Source organism: Leptidea sinapis, chromosome 39, assembly GCF_905404315.1.
Source record: "Leptidea sinapis chromosome 39, ilLepSina1.1, whole genome shotgun sequence".
In the NCBI taxonomy this organism is placed as follows: Eukaryota; Metazoa; Arthropoda; class Insecta; order Lepidoptera; family Pieridae; genus Leptidea; species Leptidea sinapis.
This window is the reverse complement of record NC_066303.1, coordinates 7813589-7829135: the sequence shown is the minus strand read 5'-3', so window position 1 is coordinate 7829135 and position 15547 is coordinate 7813589. Positions and strand designations below refer to the sequence as shown.

The 15547-nt window shown below is 34.7% G+C and overlaps 1 protein-coding gene across 5 annotated transcripts in view; it reads left to right on the top strand.

The window, feature by feature from the left end:
* LOC126976062 (tolloid-like protein 1) overlaps positions 1 to 15547 on the top strand; it is a 122987-nt gene that overhangs the window by 47124 nt on the left and 60316 nt on the right. The window contains exon 2 of one of the 5 annotated variants that reach the window (XM_050824209.1): positions 7514 to 7873. The exons of the other annotated variants lie outside the window; for them this stretch is intronic. The gene's annotated coding sequence lies outside the window, so the exon portion shown is untranslated. The remainder of the gene's footprint in view (positions 1 to 7513; positions 7874 to 15547) is intronic. 5 annotated transcript variants of the gene reach the window in all.

The following is a 15547-nucleotide window of genomic DNA, read 5'->3' as shown; positions in this document are numbered from 1 at the left end:
AATGTAACTCTCTCTAGTTCTATCTTAACAAACTTATATCACTCAACTTCCGTTCGCGACTTCCGATCACACTTCCGTAACGCTGAAGTCACGCATTCACCAGAGCTTGCTATCCAAGTCAAGCGTGTGTAAAAAAGTCTTACTTCAATATATTGATTTTATCAAAAGGTCTATTGTTCTTAGTTTGGGACCGATAGTATTTGTTATATAAAATAGTTTCTTTCCACAAGCCATCCATCATGATTTACGACCTCGAATCGGTCACTTTCATCATAATTCAGGGAATATTGCGTGCCCAGAGACATATTTTATGCTAATACGTGGAAACATTGATTGATTATGGCAATACTGGTGCAAAAATGTTTTACATCTACCACGGACGAGTAAAAAAAGAAGGACTCCGCGCCGTGATATTAGCAAGTGAAGCAACGTTATGCTAGTGTGTGTGTGCGGTTACGATACACAATTTTTTCTCTCTTAAAAAATCATATATGGCCACAAATACTTATATAGTATCGATTTTACACTTTTTCACAACGCACGACGGCATTTTTAAAATATTGTATTGAGACGCAAACTGATCTGTCACAGACGATGACAATTAATGGCCGCCTATCGGCCTGTAGTGGTGTAAGTGTATGCGTGGGGCTATGTATTTACACGTTAATCGACTTGTTTTGGTGCTACACAGTTATGTAAGGTGACACGGACTCCTTATTTTTTTACTAGTCCGTGACATCTACAACCAGTTTGTTTACACTTCAGTATATATAACCAAGTATATATATAAAAAACGAGTGTGCTTTAGAGTTTTAAAAAATGCATTTGGCTCCATACCTACTTTGAGTAATGCAATCACAGTGACTCAGTTCTATTTATCACCTCACTCCATTTTAATATCGCAAAATATTGTACAATGTATTAATTAGCGCCAAACTGAGAAAACTCAATGAGTAATCATATAAAAATAACAGATTCCATATTCAAATGTAATATTTTGTTTATTTTTAAAGAATGGCCAGACTAAGTCCGTAATAAATTAGTTTGATATTATTTATATTTATTAGGTATCTTATTATTTTTAGTACACAATTAGTAATTGCATCCAACAAATACATTACTTTGTTGACATTAGCCGATTTCACCTGAACTGCAAGTGTTACATACATGCATGACAGCTCAGTCTCATTAAATACACAGAAACTAAAGAGCTCAGGGAGCCGAAGATTTCAGTTCAAAAAGTCCTGAATCTTGAATTATTCTCAGGTCTGACGCATTCCTATTCCAAATTAGTGCAAGTTTCTGACTTAAAAACTAATTATAAATAAAAACAATCATAAAACATTTATTATGAATTTAATTCTGAATTAACTGAAGCAAGCTGCAAAATGTTTGCGTCATTAACCATCGACAAATGATTGACTGAATTACGGTAATCGATCAAGTACAGTTTGCGACGTTACAAACCACACACAGTAATAACTGTTAATACGATGAAACAGAAATACACAAATCACATTTGTCCATATTGCTATTTAAAAAATTAGCAAAAACACAATTATCTCATGTTTATGCCCAAAGATGAAAGTAATATATTATTCCCCCTCTAAAATGCAATTACAATGTTTAATGCGGGGTCACCTTACGCTGTAACGGGGCTTATATACGAGGGCGGCACTGAAAATTTCGGGAATCAAGGAAGTGACACAAAATTGCTATTTAAAAATTGGTTTTCGAAGTATTCTCCGCGAAATTTGACACATTTTTCCATACGATGGCACCAATCACCGAAGCAACCATTCCATTCGGAAGTTGGGGTCTCCAAAATGGCCGTTTTGTAGGCGTCCACAGCTTCTTCAGGTGATGAAAATCTCTGACCACGCAATTTATTCTTTAATTTGGGGAAAGTATAGTAATCATTAGGGCTTAGATCGGGGCTGTACAACGGATGGTCTAATAATTTTATGTTTTCTTGCTTTAAAAACTCTTTTGTTCTGTGCGCGGTGAGAACGGGATGATGCGGCGGTTGCAGTTCTCTTTACGGAGTTCAGAAACGACCTACTAAACGACGTACTATTCTGCATTAACCGTTCTTTGTCTCTCAAGAGGAATAGTTGCAACATGGCCGGTTTTGGACACAAATGTGGCCACCATTTTTTTTGCAACACTCCGTGAACGAGCAATTTTTTTAGCTTTAACTCATTTTCGAACACCCAAACTCGTGACTGGTTTTTTGTTTCGGGTTCGTACGCGTATATTCAGGATTCGTCACCTGATACGATTTTGTATACAGCATTTGAGGATCCTGCGTGGAATCTTTCGAGAGTTCTGACGCACCAAGTAACGCGAGCCGCTTTTTGCTCTTCACATTTCAAATGCGGTATCCATCGGGAAAACAACTTTTTTACACCTAATTGTTCATGCAAGCTTATTTGTATTTGACTCATCCCAATGTCTAAAGTTGCCTGAATTTCGCGGTATGTCACATGTCGATCTTCTTCAATCAGCTTACGCACTGCATCGACGTTTTCTTTGGTGACTGCAGTTTTTGGACGACCTTGACGGGGATCATCACTGAGCTTGACACGTCCACGTTGAAATTCAGCAAACCAGCGATAAATTGTGGTTTTGAATGGTGCTTCATCACCAAATGCAGAAATCATCCGGTCAACACACTGTTTTTGTGTTAAACCACTTCGAAAGCCATAATAAATCATCGCTCTAGAATTTTCTCGACTCAATTCCATTTTCTCAACGACCCAACAAGTTTGACAAGACTTTGTGACAAGACCGAGAATCTTTTTCTAAATAAATAAATGGTATTCGATTTTTAAAACAAGGAGTTTTTAATTAAAAAGATTTTAATATGACAGGAACAGTGGAAATATTCCATTCCCGATACTTTTAGTGCAGCCTATGTAGGTCAAACGGGTTGAAATTTTGATATACGAGTAAAAAAACATATTGCCGCATTTAGAAATAATCATCCTGAAAAATCACATTTCGCGAAACATTTAATTGACACCGGTCACTCACTCGGAAACAGTAATAATTATAATATTTTACATACAAGTCCAAAAGGATTCCGCATAAATGTGTTCGTTCAATAATAAAACACAAAAATAACATGTTTACATTACATAAATGAACAAACAAATTTGGTCTCTTCACCATTGCTACTATCCCTTCCTACAGCCGACCAATCACAGCGCGCCAACTCATGTGACGAGGGTATAAAAGAGCGATTTTCACTCTCCGGCTCATTCAATTCAGTCTCGTGCCAGAGTTTTGCGAGTCAACATCTCCTGAGGATTCCTCGTGTAGAGGCGAAACACGTGTCAAATTGTTTAAAGACAAATATTGGCGGAGTTAGCACTCAACAAAACTCAAAATTTTTGGATAATCTTTAGATAAATTATCATTTTATTCGAAAAACGATCGCAATTCAAACCATTAAGAGCAGACTTTATACCTGAATTGTTTTCAATGAATGAGAGAGCGACGAGACAATGGAACCTCAGAATTACAGATCAGTCTTTGTTATTCAATGAAACGGAAATTCGTTTAGATCGGAGCAAAACGGAGGCTTTCGTTCATTTCCATTCAAGGGTTAGAAGTATTTAATGAGAGGTATACAGCATAATTACTTTGAAATATCATGGTGGAAAGTGTGGGATATTTACCTTAGATCATTTACGGCTGTTTTCAATAACGTATCTCTAGTTACGGATACATTGCTTTCATTGTTTAATGACTATATCTTATCTATCCATAGTTATGTCTAATATAGTTATACTCCAATGCTTTATGTCGATAGGTTATTGAAATGTAAGTAAGCGTAAAAGGATAGATTTGTCTACCTCTAGTAACTTAAACTAGGGATAGATAGGTTATTGAAAACGGCCGTTATACGTCTAGAATCTAGATAGACTATGAAAGCTGTGAAAACGTCGAAAAAAATTGAATTTAGATCTAACTTCTATTTTGAGCAATTCTCGCACACAAACACAAAGTGTCATACAAATCGCGAGTATAAGAAGTAGCTTGTCACGCACGCTAAAGTATTATTCCTGGCCTGTTTTATCGGTTGTCTATCTAGACGTATAAATTATCTCAGGATTTTACTCAAAATTAAATGAACCATTTCTAGTTACGTCATCTATTTTTGACAATTTCTGTCAAATGTTATGTCATGTGTATCTGTGACACTTAAAGGTAGAGAGTCCAACCCTACTATATAATAGTTTCCTACTGTATTAGAGGCCCGACTACTATATTTCTGAAAAAAGTAGGGGAGAGGAGGTAGGATTCGTACACTTTTTACTCTAAGGCTTGTAAAATGTTATATTATAGCTATTTGAAAATATATTTAATACTGCTATTTTACTAGCATATCTGGCTATAATATTACATAGTTGTATGTTGATACGAAGTATTATAACCAAGTTGTGTTGCTTTTTCCAAAAAATGGAAATACGAATGCAACCCGCGGGGTACCTTCGTACACGGTGTGGGGCACATTCGTATATAGTGGTGAGCCTCTGTGCAACGTGATTAAAATGCCATTTATACTCAACATAATCTTTATTAGGATCAAAATTAACATTTTTTTTTACACTTAAGTATTTATAAATATGAAACCATTGACGACTTATCGTTAAATCAAAATAGTAAAACTATTTTTATTGGCACACGATCTTTTATTGCACAGGATTTCCAGGTACTTTGGTTTGAGTACTGAGAACTTAAACTTTGTATTCAGTGGGGCTATATTATCTAACCACCTGTCCAATATAATGTGTAACAGTTTTTTTCTTTTCGAATTTGACGGGCAGAAAGCATTCTTCTATGTTTTCCGTCGTAACAGGATTCTCACTGTAAATATCAAGCTCTGCAGACATCTATTCTAAGGAAGAACAAGAATTTTCACTTTAACTTATATGAGTCTCGTCTCACTCTCAGTCTCTACAGTTTTCTATGTCTCTTTGGTTAAGTTTTGATATTTGTCTCTGCTAGCTAGTGTAAAGCGCGTTTCATCTCCCTGGTTTTTGTTCACTCTCATGCTCGTCTTCTTCAGGTCTTTTGAGTATTTCTGTTCCAATCTGTTTTTTTCAGGAGTATCAGCATAACATATTCTTGAATGATTCTGTAATAAAATAACGTCATAATAATGACATTATCTGACATTACATTCGTACAGTATGAATCCACCCCATTCATAACTGTACGAAGGTGCCCCAACCCAAATATTTGACCAACCAATTTAATATAAAAATAACCGTCAAAGTTAGCCCAAAATGAACCCATTATAAACTACAGCATCCATTCAGAGCCATAAAAAATTATAACACGTTTGTTAGTAAACACGTTCAAAGGTACATCGAAAAATTACTTACACAGCGTGAAAACACGTAACGCCTCGTTTCAACGAAACTCGTAGTCGTACTGCCACGCCACGGCCGCCCTTGCGGTTAGACCATACGCATAAACGGGGGATTCACGCACATAAATACAAACGCATCATTGTGTTGGATAGTAATAATAATAATATGACCACTGTACAAAGGCTCCCTCTGTACGAATCCTACCTGTATAGCAGGTGAAACTACTATAGTAGAAGAGCAGGCACCAATCTTTATTTAAATTTTTTGAAATTTTTTGAAGTAAAACTTCTTTAGAATCGTTGTGATTTCAAACCGGATGCAACGGAAAAAACGACAGGTAAGAGACACAAATACAAAAATGTGTAGGATGAAGCCGGCAAAGAATGAGACAGAAATATACATACTATTGAAGTGAAAACTTCTTTATCATCGTTGTGATTTGAAAGTCGATGAAACGAAAAAGCGACAGTAAAAAGAGCAGTCACATCAATTCATAATATTTAACATGGGAGATAATGAGATAGGAAGCATAATACAATGTTTTGGTACCAGGCGATCATAGTTAAAGAAAGGATTGTCTCAAGTATGGCGCGAGTATACCTTAACATATTCTGACTTAAACGCACGACGTATTACTACATAGACACCAGGAGAACATATTATTATATATATTAGTGGTGATAGGAATGTCTTTCATAGCGGTTGAAATCATGTGTCATCCTAGCAACACGTACCAGGAATTCATATGGCGTTTAGAGGTTCATGCACCATGCAGGTTTCACTTATGACATGTGTACTTTGTATGCACGCAATGTTTTTTTTTTAATTTAGGAGTTTATTTAGTCCCGTTACTCACCAGCCACTCCTGCCGTTCCGAGTTGGGGTATATCAGAAGTTTTCAGCTTGCCTCAAATACCTATCCAAATATTGTAGCCAGCTCTCGGACTACTATATTTCTGTCTCTTCTACAAAAGCCGTTAATGAAGAGTTGTTGAATTTTTTCTATTAATAAAACGAATAACAATGTTTATAATAATAGTACTACTACTAGACACTACTACAGTTGAAGAATGGCAACTATAAGTTCCTAATGATGAAATGTCACAAATATTTTCAAAATAATATCTTATCTCAATTCCGGCAATATCCGCCTATAAATATATATATTCTTTAAAAATAAAAATTTATTAATAGAGGCTTAAAGTAACAAAAAAAATTCTTGAAATAAAGTAGGTACCTATTTCGGAATCTACTATTTTTTTTTTAATTTTTCGTTATCTAGTATTTTTTGTGGGTAACAATTTTAGATCTACTATTTTTTGACCGCCAAAGAGTTGGCAACCCTGCTTCTAGTCGACCTAACAACACGATAATGCGTGATACATTTTGATTTGTTAATGTGTGCGCGCAGTGTTGTACCTAGTAGTTAAATATTCAAAATACTAACCCCCTTATTCATAATGGTCCACCAACTTAAAACAGCCGCTAAGGAGTGTTTGTTCTCATTCTGACTTAGGTCAATAGAAGAAGACAGATTGAGAGTTAGTAATGCTTTAAGTTAGCATACTATTACTAAAAAAAAAAGAATGCTGGGAGAGTTTCTTGCGCCGCTTCTTCTCTCTCAGAGCGCCATTTGTTTCCGAAGCGGTAGTAGTATCTATTAGTTATTAGAAATGACATCAAAAATAATTCTAAAGGAATCAATTTTGAGAAAATAAATGCCTTTTATGCCTGAGTTATGAATAAGGGGGTAGGGAGTTAGCCAAGTGTGGCTGACTATTTACGACTTCTCAAAGAAAATCGGACACAGTAATAGTAGAGTCGCTTCCCTATTTTTTATCTCCTCAGCTGTTACTAATACATGAAAAACAAAAAAGGTGAGTACTTTTATACAATCAAATAAAGATATCTCGAAATGAAAACTCGCAATAATCCGTGTTCCGTGGCTTTCTAGATGCTGCCTTTAATTTGAAATTCCTGAAGCGATAGAAGGCAGAGAGAGATAGAGCTATTTAATATTTAAAAAAGAGACCGAGGTCGTAATAATTATGCTCTAACTATTTGCATCCTGGTTGTTATGCGCCCAAATTGAAGGAATGACGAATTTTTAATTGTGGACAAAATTATAGCGAAAGCCAAACAACTAAAATATTTAATAAAATTCTAAATTTGTTTGTGTTATAATTTATTATACAGTGATTTTATTGTATAAAGTGAATTTTCTACATAAGTGTTAAAATGATCAGCGGTTGATCAAAATGGATAGTGAAGTGTTGTAAAGGCTGTTTCATACAGCGTGACACGGGTTTTGTTGCGGTGACGTGTATATCAGCGAGCGAGCCGCGCCGGCGCCGCCAAACTGGGCGAACACGCCGCCATGCTCGCAGTGGCCATCTGCTGCTTACTAGTTCTATTGCTCGTCTTCATAGTGCTGATCATCGTCGTGGGACAGAGTATGGAGACCAAGATCGGATCATAGCAGCAGAGAGGTAAAATACTAACCATAAAGTGTTGTTAAATGACATATCTTATAACTTATTAACGAACTATTTTCGCCGGCTGATTTTTTTTATGGAAGAGGAGGGGTCACTTGATTTATTGTCACAGGAGTGTTGTGTACGCGGTTTTTTTGAAGGTTTCGGATTTGACGCTGCACGGAAGTCATTACATAGCTTGGTTGTTTTTAATTACTTATGGTGTACTACGATTTTACCTCAAGATTTGTTTATAGCTTTTTAAAGTATTATATTTACATGTTATTTTAACCAATATGTCAGTTACTGTGTAGCTCAATTGCTATCAATGGTCAGATAGTGATTAAATTAATTAATTGCATGTCGAGTCTCGTAAATGGGGTATACGATGTTAAATAATATAAGTAATTAATGTGTAAATATACCAAAAGGCAACACATTGTTTACAACGTGGGCTTCCTATAAAATGAATAGAAAAAAAAGTGATAGTTTCCTCGGATCACTGTTGTGAGGTCATTGTTAATAATTAATTAGAAATAATAAGTTAGTTTTTAAATGGAAGTCTAATGTTTTCAGTTTGTTGGAGCGTGTTGTTTAAAGTTGATAAAATTGAATTGCGTGCGGTTTTCAAGTATATTATTTGCCTCTACTCTATAGTAGGACACATATTAGATTAGATAGATTTACAGACTACTCTACCATATACATAATGGCACATATAATTAAATATAATTAAGCTTATTATTAAATTTAATATACATAAAATGCGAAGAAACTTTCACGCCAACCTAATAAATCTGCAGGGATAATAAACGCAGATAAGATCTGAATTGTTGATCTTTTTTAAAATATATATTTGCAAAAAAACTAATAATCATTAGTATTTTATATTGTTTTTATTATAGAAAAATCAGTATGTCATAATATGAGGTAATTAATTTGAAAAAAAATATTTTTTCGATAGTATCTGAATTCTCATAAAATGTCTAGTATTAATTAGCCAAGAACGCATACAGAAGTAGTTATTGTTACAGGTTAATAAATAATAGATATTGTCTGGATACAAAAGCTTTTAAGATGTATTAATGTTATCTATTGACTCTGCAGAGTAGAGCGCAATGTTCGTAACTACGCCCATTAAATGAGCTCTGCCCTTGTAATATATTATTAATTGTATATTGCAATGACGTAATATATACATAGTATATTGAATCAAAATTTGTTGGTCTAAATAATAAGCGAACACACCTAAAAAAACCCGAAACAACTATACAGATAATATAGTTTATGCATTTGGCTATTTATCTTCTTGTTTCCTAATTTTCCGAATAAAGTTAGACTACCTATATAATACCTATTAGTATAACACACCTTACACGTATCTTAAAATGTAATAGTATCCATCAACACATATATCATAACAATTATTATCGACGGACAAGTTTCACTTTATGTTATCATATACCGTGTTATTAATAAACGCGAAATAAAGTTTTATGACGCTTTCTTACAAATAAACTTGGTATAAAGTTATACCTAAGAATATACAAAATGTTTACCAATATACATTTTGCTTGTGATTGTTTTATTCGGATGGATAACGTTTCCCGCGTTTATTTGGTGCCTGACATTCGGAAAACTTCCAAATGATCACTGTAATACCAGTGTTCTCAGCGATCTACACACAAACGATATACATCACATTTTGCATGCTCTAGGTTTATTCTCAGGTATAACTTTACACCAAGTTTATTTGAAAGGCCTTTTGTTCTTTAGCTTTACTTTGCCAATACAAAATTACATGACAGGGAGAAGTAATTTTAAACTTGGAGTAACTTTTCATTGCGTTTATTGATAAAACAGATAATGTATAAAATAAAGTGAAACTGTCCAAATAACCCACACGTAGTCGTTGGATTACAGACACGTTGTTTATTGATTGTTGAGTGGTTAAGCGATGCTGCCATTATTCGCCAGATCTCTTGATTTGTCGGATAATGGCGTCGTTCAAATTCCAAGTGGCGCGGGCGTACGTCGAACGATTACCGGCTGGCTAGAGTACCCTTTATATTCGAGTGATTATCGATTTGTACTCGATTCCTTTTCTTAAAACGTTTATGATATTTACAGAAGCGTATCAAATAATTTTTATCCTGTTTGTTTCATTTCAATTTACAACAAGAACGCTGATGTCAGATCTCCTGTTGCAGTATTGAATTATTTTTTATAGTTTATATGTGATAGCGAGCGGATATTTAAGCCATTTGAAATTATTTTTATATACGTACGGTATAGTTATAAAATTTTCAATCCTTGCTCAATGTTACATAAAAAATAGTGCCTATTATCCTTAAAATATAAACAAATTTATGAATACAAATTATCAATAATATAAAATTTAAGCAATTTGATTTTTAAAATCAATCATCAATTTTCATTCATTATCTTATAAATTCTCTCATTATTATCATTATCATATAAACCATTGGTAGCGTAATAGGCAGAAATGTTATATTAACTCTTACCACGGTGCCCCAAATACGATCCTCGCCCGCCACGTATCAACGTGTTCTCGGTTTTCGAGTACATATTATAAACGTGTATTCGAGGTTTCATAAAGTAAATAAGGAACTAAAATAAGAAACGAACATATCTGATTCAATTTGTCAAATGCGTGACAAGTTTAGTGCTTTTTCACCCAACCCAAAAATGCCCAACGTGCCCAAAGATATTTCACTTGAATTAATTACATGGGACATTTAAATTTAATTTTAAACGTTCCTCATCAGTATCATAAAATAAGACAACAGCATCACAAAGGTAACCTATGATTTTCAACATCAGTTCCATTGACCTTTGAAAGGGTGACATCATTGCATCCCTACGTCACATTGGAAATTTAATCTGACGGGAACCCTTGAAATATAACTTTTGTTTGGGCATATTTCGTAATGATAATTTAATGTCCTTAAAAATATCGAATTTTCACAAAACTACGTATGTAAGTACTGACAACTTTATTCATATTTTATAACAACATTACATTAGGTACATGCTCTATATTTCGCATCACACACGTTGGAGAAAACACACTTATGTGACTTAAACTACCAAATTGTCATATTATTTAGTTAAATATTATTCTAACTAGTGACGAATCGGTATTTAGTTACGAATTGATAGTTCGACTCTAGCCGAACACACCCTATGTTAACAGATGTGTTGAGGCACCTTTCTATGCTAGGTTGGATGGAGTGCCTTGCTTCTTGATTTAGGAGTGCCGAGCTTTATATTTTGTAGGTATTGAATGGTACCAGGGGAACATATATGAAGAAGAGATGGAAATCTGTTTCAAGAGTATGATACGTCTTAGCTTATATCTTGACGTCATAATCATGACTGCCACCTTCGACATATGCTTCATAAGTACCTGCATAATAAACATTCTAATAGTGACGATAGTAATGCGTTTGATACGAGTACTACATTTGGTAATAGGGATGGAAACCACATAGTATTCTAATATGTTTTTTATGACACGTTTATTTGTGACCATATTTTTTACCGTTTCACCGCAGGTGTTACCGAGTTTGATACGCAATTCATCGAAGCCTTATAATTTTATAAGCAACTTATGCCCGACTCTACGTCCGCTTGGAATATACGCCATATATGTAAGTCTACAGTCTCTGAAAGCCGAGAAAACATCATACTTATAAGTAAAATCATATATATCGACACTATCAAGGTAATTACAATTAATAGGGTATTTTCCGTTGACCCAGAACTATGAAATTTAGCAAGTAATACCTCATACTACAAGTATAGATGAAAACTATACATTTGTTATTAAATCACAATACAGCAGGATCTCTATGGAAGGAACGACCATGTAGGAATCGTATGAAAGGTCTTCTTTGGCACAAGCTTAAACAGATTTTTATTATTTTTATGATGTATAGTTTTCAATTTATGATAAAGAATGAAATGAAAAACCTTTTTACTTTCTTATAAGTATAGGTAGGTACCTAATAATTATAACAGAACCCTCGGTGGGCGAGCATGACTCGCACATATCCATTTTTTATTATTTTCTCATGTACCTTTCCTTATTTTCTGACAATGTGTGTGTAAAATTTCATGATATTCGGATACACACATAAACAATCTATCGACAGTGATTTACATAATATAATACACACAAAATTGAAAATAGTATCAAGTTAAGGTTCCTCAAAAATATTTTAGCACATCAATTTATGACCGGACTATTATTAGACCACAGTCTATTAACCAATATCAGAGTCTAAATTATGAGGGTTTTTGCCGCAAGTTGGCGCCGCGTCAGGCTGTTTGGGAGGACTTTTATAGTAATTCCAATAAATTACAAAGAATATAAATCCTAAATATTATAATTTGTACGGTAGATCGAATAATTTCAGCGTATTTATTCCCATACGTTATTCTTGACAGGGCTAGCGAGTATAATTCTGAAAGTCTTAAAAGTAATCAATATATTGGTCTACGTGGAGCACACTGAAACGATCGGGAATATAATATTTCTGATTGAGTTATAATAAAACCTTTTTTAGAATTTGAATACTGGCCTCTTAGAACCATAATGACATTCATACAATAAAAAAAAAGTTCATAAACAAAAACTATGTTGGTTTAAAGTTGACACGTCGTTGACAGTAATGGAGCTCACGCGTGAACATTTCCGTGCCATAATTTATCACAATTTTCGTCGCGACTTATCTCAAGATAAATGTATCAGCGAACTTTATTGTTGATATGATGAGTGTTACACATTTATATAAATGAAATATTTTGAACTGCAATTTTTAGGTTAGGTTTTTGCGCAAAAGTTACATTTTTAATATTATTAATACTAAATATTATTTAATTAACCCGGCGTTTCGTGACCTTTGCATGTTCACGTTTTCAGGGGACTCCCCGGGGGTAGGAAAAAGTATTTTATTTAAATAACTGGTCTTATAATCTTATAGATTAATGTTAAATTAGAATAATGGAGCAGTTTATGTTATACTTAAGACTTATTATAATTATAATCATAAGTTTTATGGTGATCACGATATTATTTGGATTTACTAAAACGCTTTAGTATTAAACGACATTTATGTTTTTGTCTTGAATAGAATCTGCTAATCCATTTTCACTTTAAGGTATTAATGAATTCTTTATCTGAAGTTAAAGTCGAAGTGCTTTATTTGCAAGAAAAATTTATATCTAAAGATTTTACAAATTTTGGAGAAGGCACATGTTTCGTCTTGACAAACATGCAAATATTTTAATGGTTATAATTAATAATTGATCCATTCAAGTTGTAATGCATTTTGAAGTATTCACACACTAATAAGTTGGTAATCTAGAAACAATATTATGAATTACACCGTGTAAGCTATTCGTTGAAAAATAATCTGTAGCTCCCAGACTATAGAGCCTGTTTCGTAAAAAAATATACTATTTACTAATAAGTTTTACTGTTAACGTCATGTTCAGTTAGGATCTTACAACAATTTTAAAAGTATTTATTCAAACAAAACAAATTTAATAGCTATATTTACAATACTATGATTACTTTCAATTAAAGCATTTCCGCGTTGGATAGATGGGTTGATCCGTTGAGCGAAATAAATGCGCTTGGGTTACTAGTAGCCCTATTGAGGCGCGAAGATAGTAGGTACTTTGTATATTCTCGGCGCCTCTGGGCCACACAGGTCAACTGTCTTGAGACCGACATATTTGCGACGCTTGCTGTCTTCGGCAGTCGTTCCATGTACCTAATGGAATTTCCAAAAAAAAAATAGGCGAATTGGTCGAGCCGCTCTCGAGTTTTGCACTTAGCAACATTTTTTTTTATTTAATTAGATAGATTACAACCAGGGCAAAGTAAAAGTTGCCTTGTTTTTTAATATTTATCAACAGCCCATTATTTTTAAGTCTTTTAATTTTACAATTTTATTTATACATTTTCTTGTAGACTTTGTAAAAGGCATAAAAGGCATTTATTTTCTCAAAATTGATTCCTTTAGAATTCTTTTTTTTTTCTGATTTCATTTCTAATAACTACTAGATACTACTACATCTACCTACCGTAATTATATTAAGTAGTATTATTTATTCATTTGTACCTAAACACGTGGATGTTTCGCAATTTTATTTATAAGTATAACATTATGGCATTAGTGAGGCATATTTGAGGTTATAATTGCATAGTGTTATTTTTTTTGTTTATTTTTAGTAATATAATTAGTAGATTATTGTAAATGTTTATTAATCCGGCTTTACTCACGTTTGATCGGTTTCGGTACCGACTAGTTTCGGACCATTCGGATGTCCTTCATCAGGGTGAGTGTGGTGGGTTCGCGATAACGTCCCAACTCTCACTCGAGTAATTGTGTTTTCTTCAAACAAATAAATATCCCCGCTACAGTTTAGTGAAAAAGTGCAAAAACAGCCATAAAACCAAGAGTTTTCGTACGCAAATTGGATTTACGTGTAAAAATTGAAGTTGATAATTTACAGCGAATCATAAATACTGTTCCTAGATGGTGGAGGCACGTTTTGAAGGCACCCTAGTTGAGAAATCGATACTTATCGTGCCCGAGGGTCCACTCGATACATCAAGAGCTGTGAGTGAATTCATTTGAATATCATTAAAAATGTTAACCGACGGAAAATCTTTACACCCTTGTGTACATATTAGGTACGGTTTCATATTCGAATTATCAACTATTAAAGGTCTTTTTAAATTTTTTTCAACTGATAGGTCTAGCTCATATATACATTTTAGGGTAGTTTTTGACTTTATTATTGAAAAACATTAAAATTGAGTATTTTTTTTTAATGGAAAAGGAGGACAAACGAGCATGCGGGTCATCTGGTGTTAAGTGATCGCCGCCGCCCACATTCTCTTGCAACACCAGAGGAATCACAGGAGCGTTGCCGACCTTTACGGAAGGTGTACGCCCTTTTTCTTGAAGGTACCCATGTCGTATCATCCCGGAAACACCACACATGGAAGCTCATTCCACATGCTTTGTAGTACGTGGAAGAAAGCTCCTTAAAAACTGCACTGTGAAGGAAACCCATACAGCAGTGGGCGGCTCCTTTGCACAGGTTGCCGATGGCCGTGAAGCATTACTAAGTTTCGGTCAGAAGGACGCCGTAGCTAGTGAAATTACTGGGCTAATGAGACTTAACATCTTATGTCTCAAGGTGACGAGCGCACGCTCCTTCTTTTCGCTCCTTCCGATATCGAGTAGAGGGCACCCTATCCTCACCCAGACCCATCAGGTCTGGCGTGCCACAGGGTTCAGTCCTCTCTCCCACTCTTTTCTCGCTCTTCACGAGCGACATTCCCAAGTTTCCGAGTGTCCAGCTCGCTCAGTACGCTGACGATACGGCACTCTACTTTGGCTCCGCTCTATTGAACCGCTCAACCTTGAGCAGGAACATTAAAGTACTTCAAGCCGCCGTCGATGAACTAGGCAACTGGTTAAGAAAATGGCGGATTGAAGTGAACCCCACCAAGAGTGCAGCGGTACTCTTCGGTAACGCGAATAGCATCCGCGCTAAAAAACGACCGACCGACGTCATTAAATTGTATGAAACACCCATACCGTGGGTGAAGGATTACAAATACTTAGGAGTCACGTTCAACAG